The sequence below is a fragment of the Narcine bancroftii genome, chromosome 3 (genome assembly GCF_036971445.1).
Source record: "Narcine bancroftii isolate sNarBan1 chromosome 3, sNarBan1.hap1, whole genome shotgun sequence".
Taxonomy (NCBI): domain Eukaryota; kingdom Metazoa; phylum Chordata; class Chondrichthyes; order Torpediniformes; family Narcinidae; genus Narcine; species Narcine bancroftii.
The window spans coordinates 181,380,004-181,401,653 of NC_091471.1; the positions used below are offsets into that span (position 1 = coordinate 181,380,004).

General features: G+C 40.8%; 1 protein-coding gene and 1 long non-coding RNA gene across 8 annotated transcripts in view; one reads left to right on the forward strand and one right to left on the reverse strand.

Moving 5' to 3' along the window:
* LOC138757908 (uncharacterized) overlaps window positions 1-21,650 on the forward strand; it is a 68,892-nt gene that overhangs the window by 32,538 nt on the left and 14,704 nt on the right. For all 3 annotated transcript variants that reach the window (XR_011353975.1, XR_011353974.1, XR_011353976.1), the window contains exons 3-5: window positions 10,597-10,678; window positions 15,051-15,136; window positions 16,565-16,615. This is a non-coding gene — a long non-coding RNA (uncharacterized lncRNA). The remainder of the gene's footprint in view (window positions 1-10,596; window positions 10,679-15,050; window positions 15,137-16,564; window positions 16,616-21,650) is intronic.
* The window catches only part of rab28 (RAB28, member RAS oncogene family), a 276,189-nt gene continuing 263,807 nt past the window's right edge, over window positions 9,269-21,650 (reverse strand). For 2 of the 5 annotated variants that reach the window (XR_011353963.1, XR_011353967.1), the window contains 4 exons: window positions 17,110-17,260; window positions 15,702-16,367; window positions 15,021-15,132; window positions 9,269-11,363 (listed from right to left, as the gene is read on the reverse strand). The gene's annotated coding sequence lies outside the window, so the exon portion shown is untranslated. The remainder of the gene's footprint in view (window positions 11,364-15,020; window positions 15,133-15,701; window positions 16,368-17,109; window positions 17,261-21,650) is intronic. The other 3 variants (XR_011353966.1, XR_011353964.1, XR_011353965.1) reach the window with 3 other exon arrangements.

The window sequence follows — 21,650 nt, forward strand, 5'->3', positions numbered from 1 at the left end:
TATCCTCTTTCTCTTTCCTCTTTTCCTTCTCGACAATGCATACTTTTTTCTAATTCGATTGTCCTCATTAGTCAATTCCTTTGATTCAAGATCTAATAATACTTCCACATCTTCAATGTCAACTACTAAATCAAGATCCATTGTTCTCTTTGATCTCGTCAAGCACATCCTCCTCATTCAAGCTCATGTCAACACAGCATTTGAGATATTTTTTTCCAAATTCTATTCATGCATCTTCCTGTAACATTCTCCAATGCTGCCCCGATGTTCTTGATGCAATTAAGAATGCAGTAACCTTTCCAAAAATCAGGTAACTATGTTTGACCATTGTCACTTGCTGCTATGGCCTGTGCAAATATGGAGCGAAGGTAATGAGCATTAAAAGTCACAATTGCCCCTTGGCCCATTGGCCAAATGATAGAAGTTGTGTTTGGTGGCAGAAATATCACATTAACATCAGGATTATGGTCCTACAAATGAGGGGGATGTGCAGGCGCATTTTATAAAAGGCTAATAGAATCTTGAAAGTAAAATTATTTTCTAAACAATATTGCTGAATATTTGGAATGAAACTGTTAGTGAACCCGTCTTCAAACAAGGCCCTAGACATCCAGGCTTTGGGACTGGATCTGTAGTGGACAGGCAGGGGGTGCTTGTTAATGCTTTTGAATGCACGTGGGTTCTTGGAGAAGTAACTCAGGAAAGGCTTCAGCTTAAAACTAACATTGTTATCTCCCAGCAACAAAATCACTCGGTCCTTAAATGCTTTAAATCCCGGCATCGTGCAAGCTTCTTTATGGATGTACGATCGTTCCGGCATCCTCTTCCAAAAAAGTCATGGATTAACTCATTCAGACTTTCAATGGCATCTCCTTCATTACCACTTGCTGCTTCATGTGAGATTCATATGCTGTGTAAGCTGTATCTTCTTTTAAATCTAGGCAGATGGCATTTAATGTAGGGAAGTGTGAAGTGCTTCATTTCGGTAAAAATAATCTAAATAGGACATATGTAGTAAAGGGGAGGACATTGGGGAATGCACAAGTACAAAGAGATCTTGGAAGTTATGGTGCAGGGTTCCTTGAAGGTGGATTCTCATGTTGACAGAGTGGTTAAGAAGGCATTTGGAATGCTGGCCTTCATAAATCATAGCATAGAGTACAGGAGCTGGGAAGTGATGTTGCGACTGTTTAAGGCGTTGGTGAGGCCAAGTTTGGAGTATTGTGTTCAGTTCAGGTCTCCAAATTATAGGAAGGATATAGATAAGGTGGAAAGGGTGCAGAGAAGATTTACAAGGATGTTGCTTGGCTTAAAATACCTAGAGTACAGAGAAAGACTGAAGAGGTTAGGACTTTATTCCTTGGAACGTAGACGGTTGAGAGGGGATTTGATAGAGGTGTTTAAAATTATGAAGGGAATAGATAGACTAGATGCAAGTAGACTCTTCCCCCCACCCCCCGAGAGCAGGGGAGGTTGAAACAAGAGGACACAAGTTGAGGGTAAGGGGGCAAAATTTTAGGAGAAACATTAGAGAATGCTTCTTCACTCAGAGAGTGGTGGCTGAATGGAATAAACTTCCAGAGGAAATAGTTGAGGCAGAGTCAATTCTTTCATTTGAGAGGAGGCTGGATATATACATGGATAAGAGGGGGTTAGAGGGTTATGGGAGGAGAATAGGTGGGGGGAATTAGCGGAGTTGTTTGAGTAAACTGGCGTGGAATTGTAGGGCAGAGATGGCCTGTTTCCATGCCAAAAACTGTTATATGGTAACTAAGCCCGCCATTACTTGCAGTGAAGCTCCCAATGTAATCCTCACCCACTCACTCTTTCAATGCCTCGAAAAGACTTCTAACCTTCAGCTGAATCATCCTTAAATTCAGTGGCATGCATTTCTGAACCAGGTCTTCCAACCACACCATTAATAACTTCCCCATCTCATGAATGGGCCCTCGCCATTGCTTAGCTAAAATTGTGCTCTTCAAACTTACAGATCCTCTTACAGCCTCGCATATTCTCTCTGCATCCTTTAAAATTGGTGACTTGGTTGAAAACAACAACTGTTCTCTGCATGCAATATCATTGACCTTTCTACCTTGGTTATGTTGGTTAATGGTTTTCATATTTGCCTCCAAAGTGATGTTTTTTCTCAGTCTCTTTGTAGCTCTTTCAGCAAGGGATATGCTTTTCATCTTGCTTGCCATGTTTCTAGCTTGCCTAGAGAATGACGACTGTGCACATAAATCAGTGTTGACTAGAAGGGCCGATAGGGCCTGTTTCTGTGCTGTAAATTATCAGCCAGCTCCCCACCATGACAACCAGCCCCCCCACATCTCCATCGGGCACACAAAACTCAAAACGGTCAACCAGTTTACCTATCTCGGCTGCACCATTTCATCAGATGCAAGGATCGACAACGAGATAGACAACAGACTCGCCAAGGCAAATAGCGCCTTTGGAAGACTACACAAAAGAGTCTGGAAAAACAACCAACTGAAAAACCTCACAAAGATAAGCGTATACAGAGCCGTTGTCATACCCACACTCCTGTTCGGCTCCGAATCATGGGTCCTCTACCGGCATCACCTACGACTCCTAGAACGTTTCCACCAGCGTTGTCTCCGCTCCATCCTCAACATTCATTGGAGCGCTTTCATCCCTAATGTCGAAGTACTCGAGATGGCAGAGGTCGACAGCATCGAGTCCACGCTGCTGAAGATCCAGCTGCGCTGGGTGGGTCACGCCTTCCCAAGATCGTGTTATATGGCGAGTTCTCCACTGGCCACCGTGACAGAGGTGCACCAAAGAAAAGGTACAAGGACTGCCTAAAGAAATCTCTTGGTGCCTGCCACATTCAGTGAGCTGATATCGCCTCAAACCGTGCATCTTGGCGCCTCACAGTTTGGCGGACAGCAACCTCCTTTGAAGAAGACCGCAGAGCCCACCTCACTGACAAAAGGCAAAGGAGGAAAAACCCAATACCCAACCCCAACCAACCAATTTTCCCCTGCAACCGCTGCAACCGTGTCTGCCTGTCCCGCATCGGACTTGTCAGCCACAAACGAGCCTGCAGCTGATGTGGACATTTACCCCCTCCATAAATCTTCGTCCGTGAAGCCAAGCCAAAGAAAAAAAATATATATAACAATAAACTCATATTGAACATAGTGAACATTGAATAGAACTGTGAGGCAACAATCCACATACCACCATGCCACTTGAATAAATGAATGAAGTTTATTTCCATATTCAAAACGATGTAACAAAATTCTAATTTATTGTTATTTCCCAAATACATAAAACACACAACACAAGAATAGAAAAAGGTAAATCTGTATATATTAAAGGTAAAAGAATAAAATAAATATTACTTTGTGAAACACTCAATTTGAATAGCGTTATGTTCTAGAATTCTATTATTATTGCAATTCTCTTTGTTAAAATACATTTTATTATGTGATTTGCAAGCACTTTACACAATTATAGCTGTGGCCTATAATACTTGAACAGTTTTACCAAGAATTCTATATTTCACTTTTTTTTTTTAAAATCCACTTTTGTTGGTACTTTCTACAAATTATGAGGTGAATTTTGGGGTTATTTCCAACTTATGCATGGTAACCTTGGAAGTAGAGCTATGCTATCTGTTTAATAATAATCCTGCCTTGCTAGTTTGGGCCTTTCCTCATTGAACTTCCTCTGTTTCTCAGTCCAAAACCTCAATATTTTATTGTGATATTATCTACTTAAATACTTAAATACCACATTGTATTCAGCCCCTTGTTCTAAAATTATTTTATTTGTCATTCATAGTAATGAATGACCATGTCCTCCTTTTGGAATGGCCACCTTATATTTAAGGAAAGCCAAGTTTATATATAATTATCTATATAAAGATCTAGATCTATAAATATATAAAGATCTAGATCTATAGATATATAAAGATCTAGATCTATAGATATATAAAGATCTAGATCTATAGATATATAAAGATCTAGATCTATAGATATATAAAGATCTAGATCTATAGATTATATAAAGATCTAGATCTATAGATTATATAAAGATATATATATATAGTGGGTGCACAGCGCAGTATTGTGAACTGCCACCGTCAGTTCACAAACTTACCTGACACATCATGGGTTAGCAGTGCTGGGCACCAAAGTACAGCAAGTGGATCAGATGAAGCCCCTGCCTAAAGGCGTGGGGCACTGATGGCTCATAGCTTTAACCTGCTGGTCTTGTGGACCAGCAGCTGTTCACTAACAAGCTCATTAACAGGCAGGGAATAAAAGGTCTGTGTATGTCTGCAATAAGCCAGTCTTGAGTTGACTACCTTTGTGTGTGTTTGCCTTTATTTAGTAGCATCTACCATAGTAGTCGCTACAAATTGGTGACCCTGAAGTTAAGATTCAACAAATTTGAATCATTATGGAAAAGGAGGACATTTCAACAGCAACAACAATTGCCAGCGCTGCCATGACAGTTAATGCAGTTGGGCTTCATTTGCCTCCTTTCTGGACACATCAGCCTCGAATTTGGTTTCTTCAAGCTTAAACCCAGTTTTGTCTTCAGTGTATAATGGCGGAAGACACTAAATTTTGGCATGTCCTGACTACATTAGATGTGGCCACTGCATCACGAGTAAGCTAATTTATTGCTCATCCTCCAGCAGAAGACCAGTACACCAGGTTCTGCCAGTTTCTGCTTGATACATTGGAACTTACTAGGCATGAGCGTGGCATGCGTCTTTTGAACATGGAAGGCCTAGGTGACAAGAAAATGAGATGCTGGCATTGTCACATGGTCATTCCCAGTGTCTGCTTTTCGAAACCTTATTTCTGTCAAAACTTCTAGCTCATGTTGCCATATCCATTGGTAATATGGATTTGCGTTGTCCCCATGAAGTTAGGGGTGAGAATATGGGGAAATTTGTTGAGTAGGGCAATATATGGGTCCTTGTGTAACGCATGTACTCTGAGCTGTGAAACTCTCCCCTTGATGCACGCCAGTGGATATGTCTGAAAGGTGATGGCGTGAACTAATTTTCTGCATTTTACGTCTACCAATAAGTCATGGGAATGTAAAAAATCCCCATGACATGGCTCGAGCGGCTGACGGGCTCTATCGTACTCCTACACAAGAGTCTGCCCGAAATCATCTCCCCCATCCTACAAGCCTCCTGTCTCTGCAGTCCAATCCAAGAAAGAGGAATGTGCTGATGTACATCAAGAGTGGTGTTTTTACAATCGGTGCTGGGGAAAAAATGCCCATAAATGCACCCAGCCATGTACCTACTGCAAAAAGAAGTCGGGAAACGAGAGAGCCGGCTGCCAATAGTGGCCTTGGCAGCTGGCGTACATACAGGCCTATTGTATCTTCAGGAAATTGCGGATAAGCGCAAATTCTTTGTAGACACAGGTGCTGAACTTAGTTTGCTTCCACCAAACTATTTTGAAAGGACGCATAAAAAATGCCACTTGACCCTGCGAGCGGCGAATGGAACTGCCATTCCAAGTTTCGGCACTAGACGAGTCACAATCGGAATAGGTGGAACCACATTCCATTGGAATTGCATCCTTGCTTCTGTCACTCAACCTATTTTGGGTGCGGATTTTTTACATTCCCACGACTTATTGGTAGACGTAAAACGCAGAAAATTAGTTCACGCTACCACCTTTCAGACATATCCACTGGCGTGCATCAAGGGGAGAATTTCACAGCTCAGAGCACATGCGTTACACAAGGACCCATATATTGCTCTACTCAACGAATTTCCCCACATTCTCACCCCTAACTTCAATGCCTCAAGAATAGTCTCATTACATAGACACATCAGGCCCACTGGTCCATGCCAGGTCTCATCGTCTGGTGCCTGATAAATTGCGGCAGGCAATGGAAGAATTGAGTATCATCCGACGCTCAAACAGTCCTTGGGCCTCATCTTTGCATATGGTACCCAAGAAGACAGGCGGATGGAGATCCTGTGGCGACTATCATAGGCTTAATGATGTCACTACACCTGACAGATACCCAATTCCACACATACAGGATTTCACCACCCATCTGCATCATTGCCGCATATTTTCAAACATTGATTTGGTTAAGGGATATCATCAGAGAATGATATTCCCAAGACAGCAATTATTACACTGTTTGGTCTTTTTGAATTCCTCAGAATGCCATTTGGCTTAAAGAATGCAGTGCAAACTTTTCAGCGGCTTATGGACGCTCTAGGCAGAGATCCTTGAAGAAAGTCAAAATTAGCAAGATCACCGCCTGCATTTGTGCTGCCTTTTCCAACGGCTCCAAGACTTTGGTCTGACAATTAACCTTGACAAGTGTCAATTTAGCAAGTCAACCATAGAATTCTTAGGGCATAAAATTACTGCAGATGGCATATCTCTGTAATCAGGCAAGGTAGACGACATCCATACATTCTCCAGACCTGTCACCATCAAAGGGCTACAGAAGTTTTTGGGAATGATAAATTTTTATCACAGATTTATTCCCGGGATTGCTGACATCCTGCAACCCCTGTTTGACATCATCTCTGCTCCAAACAAAAACATTACTTGAACCGTAGAGGCAGATGCCGCATTTATGTCCGCCAAAGAGGCATTAGCCAAAGCAGCAATGCTTGCGCATCCAAATCTTGAAGCTGCTTTGGCACTTAGCGCAGATGCCTCGGGAACAGCGGTGGGTGCATTTCTGGAACAATATGTCAATAGCCATTATCAGCCCCTTGCCTTCTTTAGTCATCATCTAAGACCAGCAGAAATGAAGTTCTTCTTTGGCTTGGCTTCGCGGATGAAGATTTATGGAGGGGTAATGAAGTACAGCGCCTTTGACTGAGAACTATTAGTACTTTATCTGGCTATAAGGCACTTACATTATATCTTGGAAGGTTGACATTTCACCATATTCACAGACCACAAACCATTCATTTTTGCCTTTAGCAAAGTCACAGATCCTTGGTCGGCAAGACAATGACATTTATCCTACATTTCGGAGTTTACTACAGACATGCATCATATTTCAGGAAAGGGCAATCTGGTTGCAGGTGTGCTCTTTTGATCAAGTGTGTGCCATATTCCAGGTGGAGTCAACATTGCTGAACTGGCTGCGGCACAATCTGCGGATCCAGATATACAGGCAGACAGTACAGCTATTACTGGACTCGACATTCAACAGGTGACACCTCAACAAGGTAGTCCAGAACTCCTTTGTGATGTATCATTGGGCTATCCTCGACCATTGGTCCTATTATCTTAGAGACGGCGTCTTTTTGATGACACTTATAATCTATCACACCCATCCATCAGGACTTCAGTCAAAATAATGTCAAACAAGTACATGTGGCATGGGCTGAAAAAAGATGTCGCGCAATGGGCATGAAAGCGTATATCCTGTCAATCTGTGAAAATTCAACACCTGCAGCCTTTCCCGACAATACGCAGAAGATTTGAGCATGTGCACGTGGATCTGGTTGGACCATTACCAGTATCACAGGACATGAGGTATATTCTCATGGTAGTAGACCACTTCACACGCTGGCTAGAGGCCATTCCATTACCAGTCAGTGATACTGAGGCATGTGCTAGAGCGTTCATTTTAAATTGGATTGCTAGATTTGGAGTGCCTACACATATAACTTTGGATCGTGGACGACAGTTCACTTTGGCGTTATGGGCTTCCTTGGCTCATTTTTGTGGTATACGTTTGCACCACACTACTGCATACCATTCGCAGTCCAACGGTCTGGTGGAACATTTCCATCGACAACTTAAATCTTCACTGAAGGCCTAATTCACCGGCACCAACTGGGTCGCTGAACTACCTTGGGTTCTACTAGGAGTACGAACAGCTCCAAAAGATCATCTGTCTGCATAGTCTGCAGAATTGATGTATGGTACAGCCCTTATGGTTCCAGGAGATATTCACTTCTCAAGCAATTCAGACATGGACATCCTGTAACAACTCCACAAGGATATTGCTATCAGCAAACCATCCTCTACCAACTGGCATGGCAAACCTACGCAACAAGTGCCCCAATCACTATTAAACACTGAATTTGTATTCGTACCAAGACAGGTTCCAGGGGCACGTTTCTAAAACCATATGAAGGATCATTTCATGTGATTCAGAGAGATGGAGTGGTATATACATTAGACATCAGAGGGCATTCGCAACTATTCAGCATGGACAGACTTAAACCTACCCATACGGACCCTACTTCACCAGTTCAGTGCCCTCAACCCAGGCGATGTGGACATACGCTTAAGTCAAGCGTATCTAGCATCTTAAGTTATGGTGACAATTCTGGGGGGTGGGTGATGTAGCGGGCGCACCGCCATCAGTTCACAGACTTACCTGACACATCGCAGGCTAGCAGTGTTGGGCACCAAAGTACAATGTGTGGATCAGAAGAAGCCCCTGTCTAAAAAGCGCAGGGTGCTAATGGCTCATAGCTTTAACCTGGTCTTGTGGACTAGCAGCTGTTCACTAATGAGCTCATTATCAAGCAGGGAATAAAAGGTCTGTGTATTTCTGCAATAAGCCAGTCTTGAGTTGTCTACCTTTGTGTGTGTTTGCCTTTATTTAGTAGCATCTACCATAGTAGCCACTACATATATAGACTCTGTGGTGGTACACCACTGGCCTACTGCAGGGGAAAACACTGTACCTGCAGGAGTGTACTGCCGGCCTACTATAGGGGGCAACCTCTTTACCTGCAGGAGTGTAAGGGGACAGGACAACACCTGGCTGGCTGTCAATCAGTCAGCTTGAAGAGATCAAGCCCCACCCGGTCGGGTGTCAATCACCCTCCGGGATACAAGCCAATGCCGGCCTCCCGAAGCTCACTCAGAGTTACTGCAGCTACCGCCACCCTGGCTCTGTGGAAGTCTTTGTGGCTTAAAGCCTGTTGGACAGTCTTTATCTTGTGTGTGTCTGATTCTGGCTAACAGTGCACTGCACACTCGCACATAGTGTATTTGCATTTGGTCTTGAAATTATTGTTTTTTTATGGTAGCCTATGACCATGTCCTTCTTTTGGAATAGCTACTGTACAACCATTGGCTCCTTTGTGGGTCTCAGAATAATTTGCAGCAGGAAAGAATCCAGGGTTCCTTCTGGAAACTGTTTCCCAGTTTGTTCCCATACATTATTAAGCCACTCCTCTTTCCTGTAATGAAAAATCACCAATAAAATTGACTTGTTAAATTTGCAACTTTGCTCAGTGTCATAAACATTCTTGTTGACATACTCTTCTTCAATATTTTTATTGGCTTATCAAATAAATGTATCATAGGTACATAACAATAAAATTAATTAATACAATATCTCTTATAACAACACAAGTAGTACTGAGACCCATGTTACATTAAAAAGAAAGATAAAAAGAAAAATAAATCTCTAATTCAACCCCTCCCTTTGGGAGCTACTGGCTAACACGAACAATCCACTCTTAATAATAGAAAAAAGGTAATCCTTGGGTTCATAAACCAAAAACTAGTTAATCTTACAAATTTTGAAAATAATTTAGAAAAGAACCCCATAAAGAAACAAAGTTAAGATTAATTTCAGTAGTGGACATATTCTGAATGCAGAGTTCTATTATTTCCCCTCTTTATATCTATGGACTTAGTCAAGTCAAAACCACATTTTTATGTTGCGTTGATGTGAGATAGATATTTGTTAACTCTTCCATCTAAGATTTCTTTCTATTCTAATTTTATATTGGTCCTGAATTATTCCTCCTAGAAATATAAAATTTCTGGTCCTACATTAAGCTAAACAATTCTCCATTATAGCCATTATGTTAATCTGTCAGGATATGGTATTTTGAACCAAATATAGAAAAAATATTGAGACAATCAAAAAATATATTTATATATTTACCACTGTGATTCTAAAATGAAATGTAAATATAAAGTGAATGCTCATTTTTTTCCCCCAAAGTCAAAGATTGCAAAGTTAGAGGCAAAGGTTTAAGGGAAGAGATTTAAGAGAGACTCGGGACATCTTTCTCACACAGAGGATTATCAGTATTTGGAAAACTTGCCAGAGGAAATTGTAGGAGCAGGCACAATTCAGACATTCAAGAGACATTTGGGAAGGTTTGTGGATGGGATCAGCTTAGAAGGATATGGACCAAATATAGGCAAATTGGACCAGCCAAGAATACCAATTTGGTGAGCACGGACAAGATGGGCAGAAGGTCCAGTTCTGTGCTGCATGACATATTCCATTTTTTTCTGTTTCCCTTTGGCCATGCAAAGTTCCTTGGCCAAGAGATTGAATGTTGCCCCCCATCTCCCTCTATTTTAATGAAAGCAGCAATTCCAGAGATTTATTACTCATCTCAAGTTGTTCTTGAAAATGTGGTGGCCAGCCACCTTGTTGAGCTGCCAGTGAAGTTCCACCCACTAAGAAAGCACTCAGCAAATCAAGCTACTTTGAATTGGCTAACAAAATGGTCTTTGACCTGAAATGTTGACTCCATTCCTTTTCTCACAGATGCAACATGACCCATATTTTCTGTTTTTATTGTTTAATTTCCAGAATTTGCAGTTCTTTTCTTTTGATTTATAGATACTTTCACTTTTGGGCATTGGATTCCAGGATTTAGATGCAGCAACAATGAAGGAATAATGATATATTACTCATCAGGAAGGTGAGTGTTGTGGAGGGAGACGTGCAACTAACTAATGTCCTCATATACCTGCTTCCCTTGTTTATGATAGGAACTGCAGCTTGGGAGGAATAACTGGAAATCCCAGCTAAATAACTGTTGTGTCTTGTAGATAGTGCACAGTACAGCCAGGATGCAACAATGATGGAGGAAGTGGGTATTTAGGGTGGCGAATAGATGCCAAGCAGGTGGCTGGTTTTTCCCAGATGAGAGAATAAATTTTAAAATTTAAATGTAAATGTTTAAGTTTAGACATATATCATGGTAACAGGGCCAACTGTTACAAGCCCGAGCCGCCCAAATACCCAATTAACTCACAACCTCTGTACGTTTTGAAGGGTGGAGGAAAATGGAGCACCTGGAGGAATCCCAGGCAGACATGGAAAGTACAAACTCCTTGCGGACTGGATTTGAACTCGTGTCGCTGATACCGCACTTTTCTTTTTCTTCTTTTCTTTGGCTTGGCTTCGCGGATGAAGATTTATGGAGGGGTAATGTCCACGTCAGCTGCAGGCTCGTTTGTGGCTGACAAGTCCGATGCGGGACAGGCAGACACGGGATACCGCACTAATGTTGTGCTAACAGCTATGCTAACCGTGTCACCCCAAAGTTGTTGGAGTTGCTCATATCCAAGCATGTGGAGAGTATTCCCATCCTGACTTGCATCCTGTAGAATAGATGGTGGAAAAATATTATGGTGTGAGTAGGTGAATTACTCACTGCATTATATTCCACTTCTGACCTCCTCTTTTGGTCATTGTATTTACGTGACTCATCCAGTTTACATTCAGAATGTTGAAGATGTGGCCCTCAGTAAAGAAGACACCATTGAATTTGGATTGGTTGTCTTCATTGGTCGTAGCATTGTTTTGGACCAGGGACATCATGTTATAACTGTACAAGATGTTGGTGAGATCACATTTGGATTATTGTGCGCAGTTCTAATCACCCAGCTATAGGAAGAATATAATTAAGCTGGAAAGGGTGCAGAAAAGATTCACAAGAATATTAGTCAGACTGGTAGTTTTGAATTATAAGGAGAATTTGAATAGGCTGGGATATTTTTTTCTCTGGAGCTTGGGAGGCTAAGAACAGACATTATAAAGGTTTATAAATTCATGAGTGTTACAAGCAGGTTAATTTTATAAAATAATTGAGGAGCAAAAATAAGTTAAATAGTCATAGTGTTTTCCCATTGTAAGGGAATCAAAATGGCAGCATTGCTGGAACAGCTGAAATGGCAGCGTTGCCTTTGGTGCAGACCCGGGAGAGCAGAGAGCAGAAAAACAGTGCTGCTCTGGAGGGTTCAACCGCCCACGTCTAATGCCAACAGATCCAGATCCGTACAGGCTTTAAATGGCCTATTAAAAGAGCTGACAATATTTGTAAGTAAAATCCTGTAAACGCTGAGGTCTGTGCCCAAGGTGGCAGCGCCTGTGCTTGGCAGCGGCCACAAGGGGTTGCAGATTCCGGGGAGCAGCGGACCAGAAATGGGGAGAACACAACCACACCCCCTCCCCCTATTGAGAAGGAGAAGCAGGGGAGACAACACTACAGAACAGAATCAACAGCAGCAACCCAGCGAGGGACCCAGCCGTTGAGAAACCCCCCCCTTAGGCCGTCGGTGATTTGAAGTCAGGGGACCTTCAAGGCTACAGGCTCATGAGAAGCGGGATTTGAGTGTGCAGAGGGTAAGAAAGGCTCTTAACAGGCCTCGGGCACTGAAAGTTTCCTGATCGTATCAGGGATTTGGACCTAAAGCTTGGGTTGCCAATAAATTGAACAGCTGCTATTGCAGGAGTACTAGAGGTGAGACGTTAACTTTGAAGAGACTCTCTTTTGCTTCTCTTCCTCTCTTTCTGTAAGGGGGTGCCAGGCAACACAAATGGTGACACCTTGTCTGCTTTACAGCAGGCAGAATCCAATTTTGAGACAATATTACATGCTCCGTAGTATTATATGACAATAAGTAGACCTTGAATCATAAATCTTAAAACTGTAGGACATCGATTTAAGGTGAGAGGGTAAGAATTTAAAGGGAAATGAGGGGCCCATTTTTCACACAGAGGGTAATAGGTAAATGGAACAAGCTGCCATAGGAAGTGGTAGAAGTAGGGACAATTGTAACATTCAAAACATATTTAGACTAGATAGTAAAGATTTTAAGTGATATGGTCCAAACACAGACAAAATTAACAGCTTGGTTAGCATGGAAAAGTTGGCCAAAGGGCCTGTTTCTATGCTGGAGAACTTTATGACTCTATGAAGGTTAAGGGGAGGTGGTTAGACTCTTTCCAATTGTTACCTGGTACTTAAGTGGCATGAATATTGCTTGCTATTCATCAATCCATATTTAGTGTTGTCCTGATGCATGCAAGCAAGCACTGCTTCATTTTCATGCAAATGGCCTAACTATTGTGTAATTTCAGCAAGTATCCCCACTTGTGACCTACGACAACGATAATCATCGACGAAACCATCCATTTTCCAAGTTCTTCAGTTAGCATCTGACCCATCAGAATCATGTTTATTGCCATGAATATGTGTCACAAAATTTGTTGTTTTGCTGCAGCGGTGTTGCACATTATAGGTGCAAAAATTGCTATAAATTACATTTCCATAAATACACTATTTTTAAAAATTATTGCAAAAGAGGAAAAAAATGAGGGAGAGTCTGTGGTTCATTGTCTGTTCAGAAATCCGTTGGCAGAGGGGAATAATGCTATTTTAACCATTGGGTGTTTCTCTTCAGGCTCCTTTCCCTCCTTCCTGATGGTAGTAGAGAGAAGAGGGTGGTGAGGGCCTTTGATAGAGGTTGCTTTCTTGCGACACCCCCTCTTGTACATGTCCTTAATGGAGTAAAGACTAACATCCATGATGGCCCTGGCCGAGTCTGCAAATCTCTGTAATCTTTTCCTGTCAGTCTCCATACCAGGCAGTGATGCAACCAGTCAGAATGCTCTCCATGGTACACCTATAGAAATTTTCAAGTCTTTGGTGAAATACCAAATCTCCTCAAACTCCTCACAAAATATAGCCACTAGTGAGCCTTCTTCATGATTGCATTGACATGAAGGCCCCAGGTTTGATCTTCAGAGATGGTGACACCCAGGAATTTAAATTTCTTTCCCCTCTTCATGCTGAACCCTCGATGAGGACTGATTTGTGTTCTCCTGGTTCTCAGTCAATGCTCTGCATAGGTCCTTCTTAAATCGAGCAACATCTGAAAGAGGGCTTAGGCCCTAAACGTCAACTGCCTTTTGCTTTTCGTGAATGCTGAATGACCTGCTCAGTTTCTCCAGCACATTTGTCGACTGCAGGTGAAACCATAACTTCATTTGAGGTTCTCAATTATAAAGCCCCTCCATTTTCATCTTGGCCTATAATGTTACTCACCCTCCCACAGCAATTGTCTCATCAGGACTGAGACGGGAATAGTGCTAGGATTCACTCAGTGGGTGAGGGAAGATTTGCCTTGATCCTTGCTGAAAATACACCCTATGATCTCTACTGTCAACATGAACCTGTCTAATTGACAATTCAGGTGGAAGACCAGAAATTAAAGATTAATGTAATTGCAACTTGCATTAGTTTGTCAGGTGAAGTTAGAATTTCAGCAAGCTTCTTTAAACAATACCTATACTTAATGAAGGGTATATAAATCTAAATTACTGATTGAATATTTAGTTGTTAAACTGAGTTTCAAACAAGAACTCCATCTCAGTTACAAACAATGTTGGATTTTCCCTCTAGCTCAAGGAAAATGATACAGCTTCCTTTGTCTAAAATAATCTGCAACTGGCTGTGCTGTCAATAGCCACTAAAGCCTCCAGAGGGTGAAAGGATTTCATTTTATATCAGTAAGGATGTCAAAGTTATAGCTAACCTTAGCTGTTACAGAGGTCACCTTGCTGTATGGGAATCAATGGGTTGTGTTTAGCATTTGCTGTTCAAGTGGACAGATATTCAAATTACATATGGTCCTGTTCTGTCTGTAGTTAGATTCACCCTGCAAACATGCGCGTGCACACACACACACACACACACACACACACACACACACACACACACACACACACACACACACACACACACACACACACAATACCAAACAAATTACAATAGTACAATAGAAAAAGATGGGAGTTATTGCTAGGAGTGTTCAGCTGTTAAACTGAGATCACCTCAGCTCTTTCTGAAGTAATGGCACAAAGCACATTGAGACAATCACTTTTGTCAGCCTGTCAGCTTAGTATATGTGGCATCGAAATAGCATAAGGAAAATGGACAGTTCTCAGTTACACCATGGAATCTTAATTCCTACCTCATCACTCTTCTGTCATTTACTTTCAAGTGTGATGGACAAGACAAAAAATAATTCAGATATCACAAGGGAATTATGAAGAACTCCTCTGACAAGTGCACTTTGTTGAACCCTAGGTAAGGAAATACATAAAGAGCCATTTCTTGTCTTTGAACATTGATTTCATGGTTTTTACAATTACAGTAAAGACCAGATTTGTTGTTTCTGTGGGAAAAGAATTAAAAATTAATGGCACAGGAATGCTGCAAAGGATATCAAAACTGGAGGAGACATCCTGAAATTCAGCTTAGTGTTGTGTTTAGCCATGATTATTTTGCAAATGTGTGTGTTCTCAGCAAATTGAGTTTCCCAGTCCTTGGTTAATTTTCTAGACAAGTGCATTTTTGGTCCATCAACCAAAGTAGGTAGCTGCAGGAGCCGAGAAAACTATTACCACAGAGCTTCATTAGTGCATTGTCACCTGGAACCATGCAATGCAAAGGCATTCTCAGCTGGAACCATGGCCCTTCACAAACTGAGGAACTCAATGCCATTCTTGAACCATATGGCAGATGATTGTCCCTCAGTATACAGTGTAGGGAAGGGAGACTGGGGAAAGGAAGATTAATTTTTTTGCAAAGACAGTAAGTAAAATGAATCTAAAGCAAATTGTGAGCTTTGAATAGTTATTTTGTTCTTTACCTTTGCAATGTTGATTCTGTTTTCCTTTGCAAGGGCCAGATATCCAGTGTACTTGATGAAGAGCACTTGGTTTTGTTTCTGAGAGGCCAACTGTAGGATTCTCAGCATTATTTTCACAAAAAAATTAAGCATTGCTTTTCATGTTAGAGTCATTGTGTCCTTATCTGATCACCCTCCACTGCCATTCGCCACGTGTTTGAGAATATAATCAAAACCGAGGAAGGCTATTTCTTCAAAACAGGTCGTGCTTCTTCTCATTTCATGATAGGTCCATTCTTCTTTGGCTCAATTGTTTACCTCCTTTCTCCTTCCTCTCCCCTTTGCACCTATTGTATAGTTTAACAGTCAACTTGTGTAATGCTCAAAGACATATTACACGGTGTTTCTCCTGTTTACTGATGCTAGGATGTCTCTAAATTTGTGAATGCCCTGGCACCATAACACATTTATTTTTTATTTTTTAACTTTGTTCTTAACTTTTTTTATATCTCTGAAGTGCAAGGTTAGTAACAACAGTCAATGTTTGCAATGGTTCAGCATCCTTTTTCCTCCCTTGAACATTCTAGCACTCCAGGCTGGGATTTCACCTTCAGGGTACCTTCCTGTGGCACATGACATGTTTCTGACAAGATTTCTGGCAGCACTTTAGTTACCTGCACATCTGGTCTTTTCCAATAAAAAAGGGGAAAAAGGCAAAAGGAAATGACAGCTAAATGTTATCACATAAGCCATTTTTTACTTGTTCAAACAATGATGAATTATTAAAAAATACAGTCTCATAAAGCTCTCTGAGTAAAATTTGACATCAAATTATTCCTTGATTTTTGCCCATACAAACTTTTTTGTTTTAACATTTTGTACAGACATATGGCCAAACCTGAGAAATGAAAGAGTACAATCTTATTGGCCTACAGGTATGTTGAATAAATATATTTTTAGCAACCAGTAATTTGTTAGTTCTCTGATCATATATTTAGAGTTAAATCAGTTGGATTTCTTTCTTGCTGCATTTTTTCATCTGTGAGGCTGCATGTACCAATGTATAATTTAATGTTCTTAACTTCATCAGAGATTAGTTGGATAAATATTTAATTCAAGAGGGAAATAGAGTCAATATTCTCATGAAACGTCATAAAGCTGAAAAATTAACTCTGTTTTATCCTTCAAAGTTGCTGCCTAACAGCTGAATTTTCTTGTTCTATTTCAATTGTTAATTCAGACTGAGCTATAGAAGTGCCTGAATGAAGTTAGCTTAAGAATTTAGTCCTGGAATTTTAATTAGTTAGGCAATCACTTACACAAAGTTTAACGAATGCATAATATTTAGTTACTGGCAGCGGTAAAGCACAGCTATTAATAATGGTGGCACAAAATTCATCACAATTCCTTCAGATATACAGTATTTTACCTGTTCATCAAAGTGAAAACAAAGTTCCAAAATGCTACAATTCTACCAGTTAGATGTCGGTTTTATATTTGTAGAAAAGGCAGTTTCAATGAGTTGATGAATTTTCAGACAGAAATCCAGAACATCAGTTACTTGAATATTTTTGACTCCACTATAAACAAACAAATATTTATTAATACTTTTCATATTATTCCATGACAAATAAATAATAAATATTTTCTGGGCGTTTAATTTTTATTGGCCACTTCAAAGGCAGCTGATAACCATGGTGTTGTGCGCGTCGAAAGAACCAAAGACTTGTTGATCCAAACCAAGGCTTTTATTAACTAAAAGAATGGAGCATATCACAAGTAGGTTGACCAGTCCAGAATGACCTGGTCTGGCTAGGAGCAATCCTTTAAGACCTGCCAGTAGGTGTGGCTACACTCTCAGCCAATCACAGTCATCCTACACTACCATCTGTACATATACACATTGGTGATAGATTCTGTACTATCACACATGGTCGATATGATTTATTTCAATTCCTTCTTGAGCTAAAGCTCTTTTGAATGAAAATTCTTATTCAGCCCTGCAGTGCAGGCAGAAACAGCCCCATCAGTCAAAACTAGAATGCACCTGTTTTCTAATCTTGCAGAGCTCTTTGGATCTTCATTCCCACAGAATATTCGTAGGCACTGATTTGTACATGAGGCTTTTAATATACACATGCATGCTGTGACAAAAATCCACTGAGACCATAACAATAAAAAAATCCGCATTGCAACATGCTATCATTCCTCACCCAACCAGATATCAATCAATATTTTTTAGAAAAGAAATCAATTTCATTTTAATAAACTTAGTTGGTAGCGTAACATAGCTACAACACTGAGGAAAAAATATTGCTACAGGCACAGAGGACCCAGCAGCCATAGAAATTCTCCAAGACAAATAGTTACTTAAATAAAAGTTATTTTTAATTTTCTTTAAACATAAAAACAGGAGAAAACTTTAACTTATTAATATTAATGTAACCTAACTTAACCCCCTTCTAATTCTAAGTGCAAGTGTAAGTAATGTGTATAAGTTCAGAAAAGTTCTTTGATTCACAGTCCAATCTCACTTCTCACTCCTCCGTTCACTGGTATCAGTCAATTCTTATACTGTGCCCAGAAATTAACGTTTATGAATTTTCACCAGACTCTGGTGCTTAAAGTTAAATGATTACTACTCAGAAAGGTTCTTGATGGTTTCAGAGAGAGTTCTCTTGCTCGTTGGACACACACAAACTGATACTCTCCGATCAACCACTTAAGTGTCTTGCCGTAGAAACTTGCCCCATCAGGGTTTTCCAAATGATAACCTCTTCTTCTGGAGGTCACCACAGAGTTCCTTTTGTTCCTCTTATTTCAGTGAAACACTCTAGCCAGCCATTTCCTCTTGTATAGACTACAAGGGTTTTGAACAGGCTGAACTCAGAACTCACAACCCACCTTCAAAATGGGGTTTCAACAAGCTTCGAGCTTGCCACAACTGCAGAAACCAGTTCTCTCTCTCTCTCTCTCACTCTCTCTCTCTCTTAGAGAAAGTCTGTTTGGTCTCCTCTCTCGCTCTGCTTGCAAAACCACATGACCTTCTTAGAACAGCAAGCTGCAACCAGACAGATTGTAGCACCAGACTCAAACTTCTGAGTCCATTCATCTGTTGTTTATAAACAATAATCCATTTACACCTGCCTTTGAAATTCTTTAGCAAAGCAGTCTCCTTGTTTTATTGACTTTGCAAAGGCACTCAAGAGCCTGGACTGTCCTGCTTGAGCAAAACTCTGGCATATTAATTTTTTTTGTGTAGTGTTTGCGTTTATTTGTGACCTACACTGCCCACAATCTATCTCCTTCAAAAACATATCTATATACAATATAAAAATATGATATAATCTATCACAATATCTATTCTAATTTGCTACATTATAATCATGACTACAGTTCAGCAGGATTTAATCAACTGTATACAATTCAGGATGCTCTGACATGTGAGAGGTGTTGCATATACATCACTCTTTCCTTCATGACAAAAAAGAAAAGCAACAAAGAGAGACAAAAGAATTCAAAATAAGTAGATAAGTCAGACAGGAAGTGAAATGAGCATTCTAGTCCTCCACACCCCCTTCCCTCCCCTCCCCCCCCCAACCACTCCAACATTTTGATCCAATGGTTGAGAGAGAAACACCAATGAACTGTTTATTTTGCCAAAAGATGGCTTTATGTTGCTCCTCTGATAATATCAACAGTTGGGTCTCTCTCGATTCCAGGGGTGATACAGTTAGTGAAGTAGGTAGTTCAAATCTATTACAGCACCAGTGATCTGGATTCGAGTCTGTCATCTGTAAAGATTTTGTATGTTCTCCCTCTATTTGCATGGGTTTCCTCCGGTTGCTTTGTTTTCCTCTCACACTCCAAAGACATTTGGTGTTAGAAGATTAATTGGTCACATGAGTGTGCTTGGGCGGCAAGGACCTGAAGGGCTTATTACCATGATTTATCTCCACATTAAAATTGCAAAAAATTAAAAGTCCCATCCATTTGGCAGAATGTGAAGCAAGTGACTGAATCTTTTGGCTGAGAGGACTCCAGGTGTCCTTACAAAAGCAGCATGGGGAGAGTTACTGAAATAATTTCAGAATCATCCTTGATATGGGATCTAGGATAACATTTCTGAAGAGTATCTTGATACACCTCAACTCAACTATAATGTAGGTACTAATAAGCATAGCCAAATCATCTAGCTAGCATCCAAAGTTGTGCCCTTGTAAGGTGACACAAATTTTTCATATTTCCCTCTTCCCAATCTCAGGTAGTTTAGGATTACTGGCAATTTAAAAACAAACCATTTGTACGTTATATATGCTCCTATGATTCTTTTTACCAGGGATAGATACTAATTCTGTCCCTTGAGAGTGCTCCAGATCTACTAAATGAGCAGGACTTGATCCCCAAAGGGACCCAAATCCACAGATGCTGCCAGATGGGCTGAGGGTCTGGCATTGTGAAAATCAGAAAAAAAACTACAGGTGCTGGAGATTGAAAGTAAAAATGGAAAAATCTGGAACTGCCCATCAGTATATCTTCTTCAACCTGAAATGCGAACTCTATTTTTCTTCCCATGAATGCAGCTGGACCTGCTGAATATTTCCAGCATTTTTTGTTTTTAAGAAAGAGTGCCCTTCGTTTTCTGCTTTCATACAAGGGAATACACAATTAATTGTAGGACACTGAGAATTACAGTCGAATCTATGAGTTAAATATCCTCTCAACTCCAAAAGAAATCGCTGATGGTGGTCTTAAGGGTTAGGGTTAGGCTTAGCGGCCCACAGCAATAGAGAGCAGGTAGTGGACCTCCAGGACAAAGTGGGACAGCGAGCCACAGGGAGAGAGCAGGCAGTTGACTGCCAAGACAGAGTAGGACAGCGGGCCACAGCAGAGAGCAGGCAGTGGACTGCCAGGACAGTGTGGGACAGCAGAGCAGGCAGCACTGAAAAAGTTACAATGTATGATATACTAAGAAAATTACGGTACACAATAAACATTATAACCCAAATTGGTCCCAGAATGCCAGAAGTGCATTTTAAACTGCATACTTCTGTGAATTTTACAATGTACCTTTGCGGTAAGAAGATGGGACTGGAATAACACCCCTATTCCATTTCTATGCTTTTTACACAGCACACTGTGGTGATGCAATCACTAACCTGGCCGCACTCCTACTGGCCTACTGCAGGGGGTCAACCTGGGAAGCTGGCCCCACCGACCGACTTTAAATTACTGGCCTGTATAAAGACTTGGGCTGGCCCCTTTGGGAGACAGTCAGACACACGGAGCCAGCAAAGACATGATGACTGGTGTACAAAGTTTAAGCTAATTAAAACCTGCTGTACAATCTGTGGACTTTGCGTCAGTGCTCACACACTAGTTCCGGAACAAAGGAGAAAATGTACTGGAATGAAATGGCTGTGTAAAAAACATAAATGTTTTCCACCTCACAATTAGCATGTACAATATTTGCACATTATTAGTTCACACACAGTGTGCAGCCATGTTTACCTGCTGAAAAACTTGCTCTTCTGTATGAGTTACATAGTAGGAAAGACCAAACTTTCAGGATGTATTGTCAGCAGCATGCTGAGGGTTTTCTCGAGGTCAGAACAATCTCAACTGCTAATTCAGATGAACTTTTGTTCACCCCAGAGTTTTAATTCTGCTGTATGTATTACAAACACAGTATAAGAGTATATTTTTCCAAGCTGCATTTTGGATGAGAACATTCTTCATATTAACAGTAACAAAATGCTGACAATTGTATGCATACTGTGCAAAATAGACTGAAAATTAGCCATTTACTTGGATAAGGAAGTGTAATATAATAACCCTTCAGTTTGAGCAACTCTGTTGTGCTAGGATTGAGTCCCAAGCATTCAATGAAACCCATGTAGTGAGGGCAGTTTCTTAATTCCTTGGACTAACTGATCAGTTTACTGCGTTCTTATGACTAGTCAGAGAGAC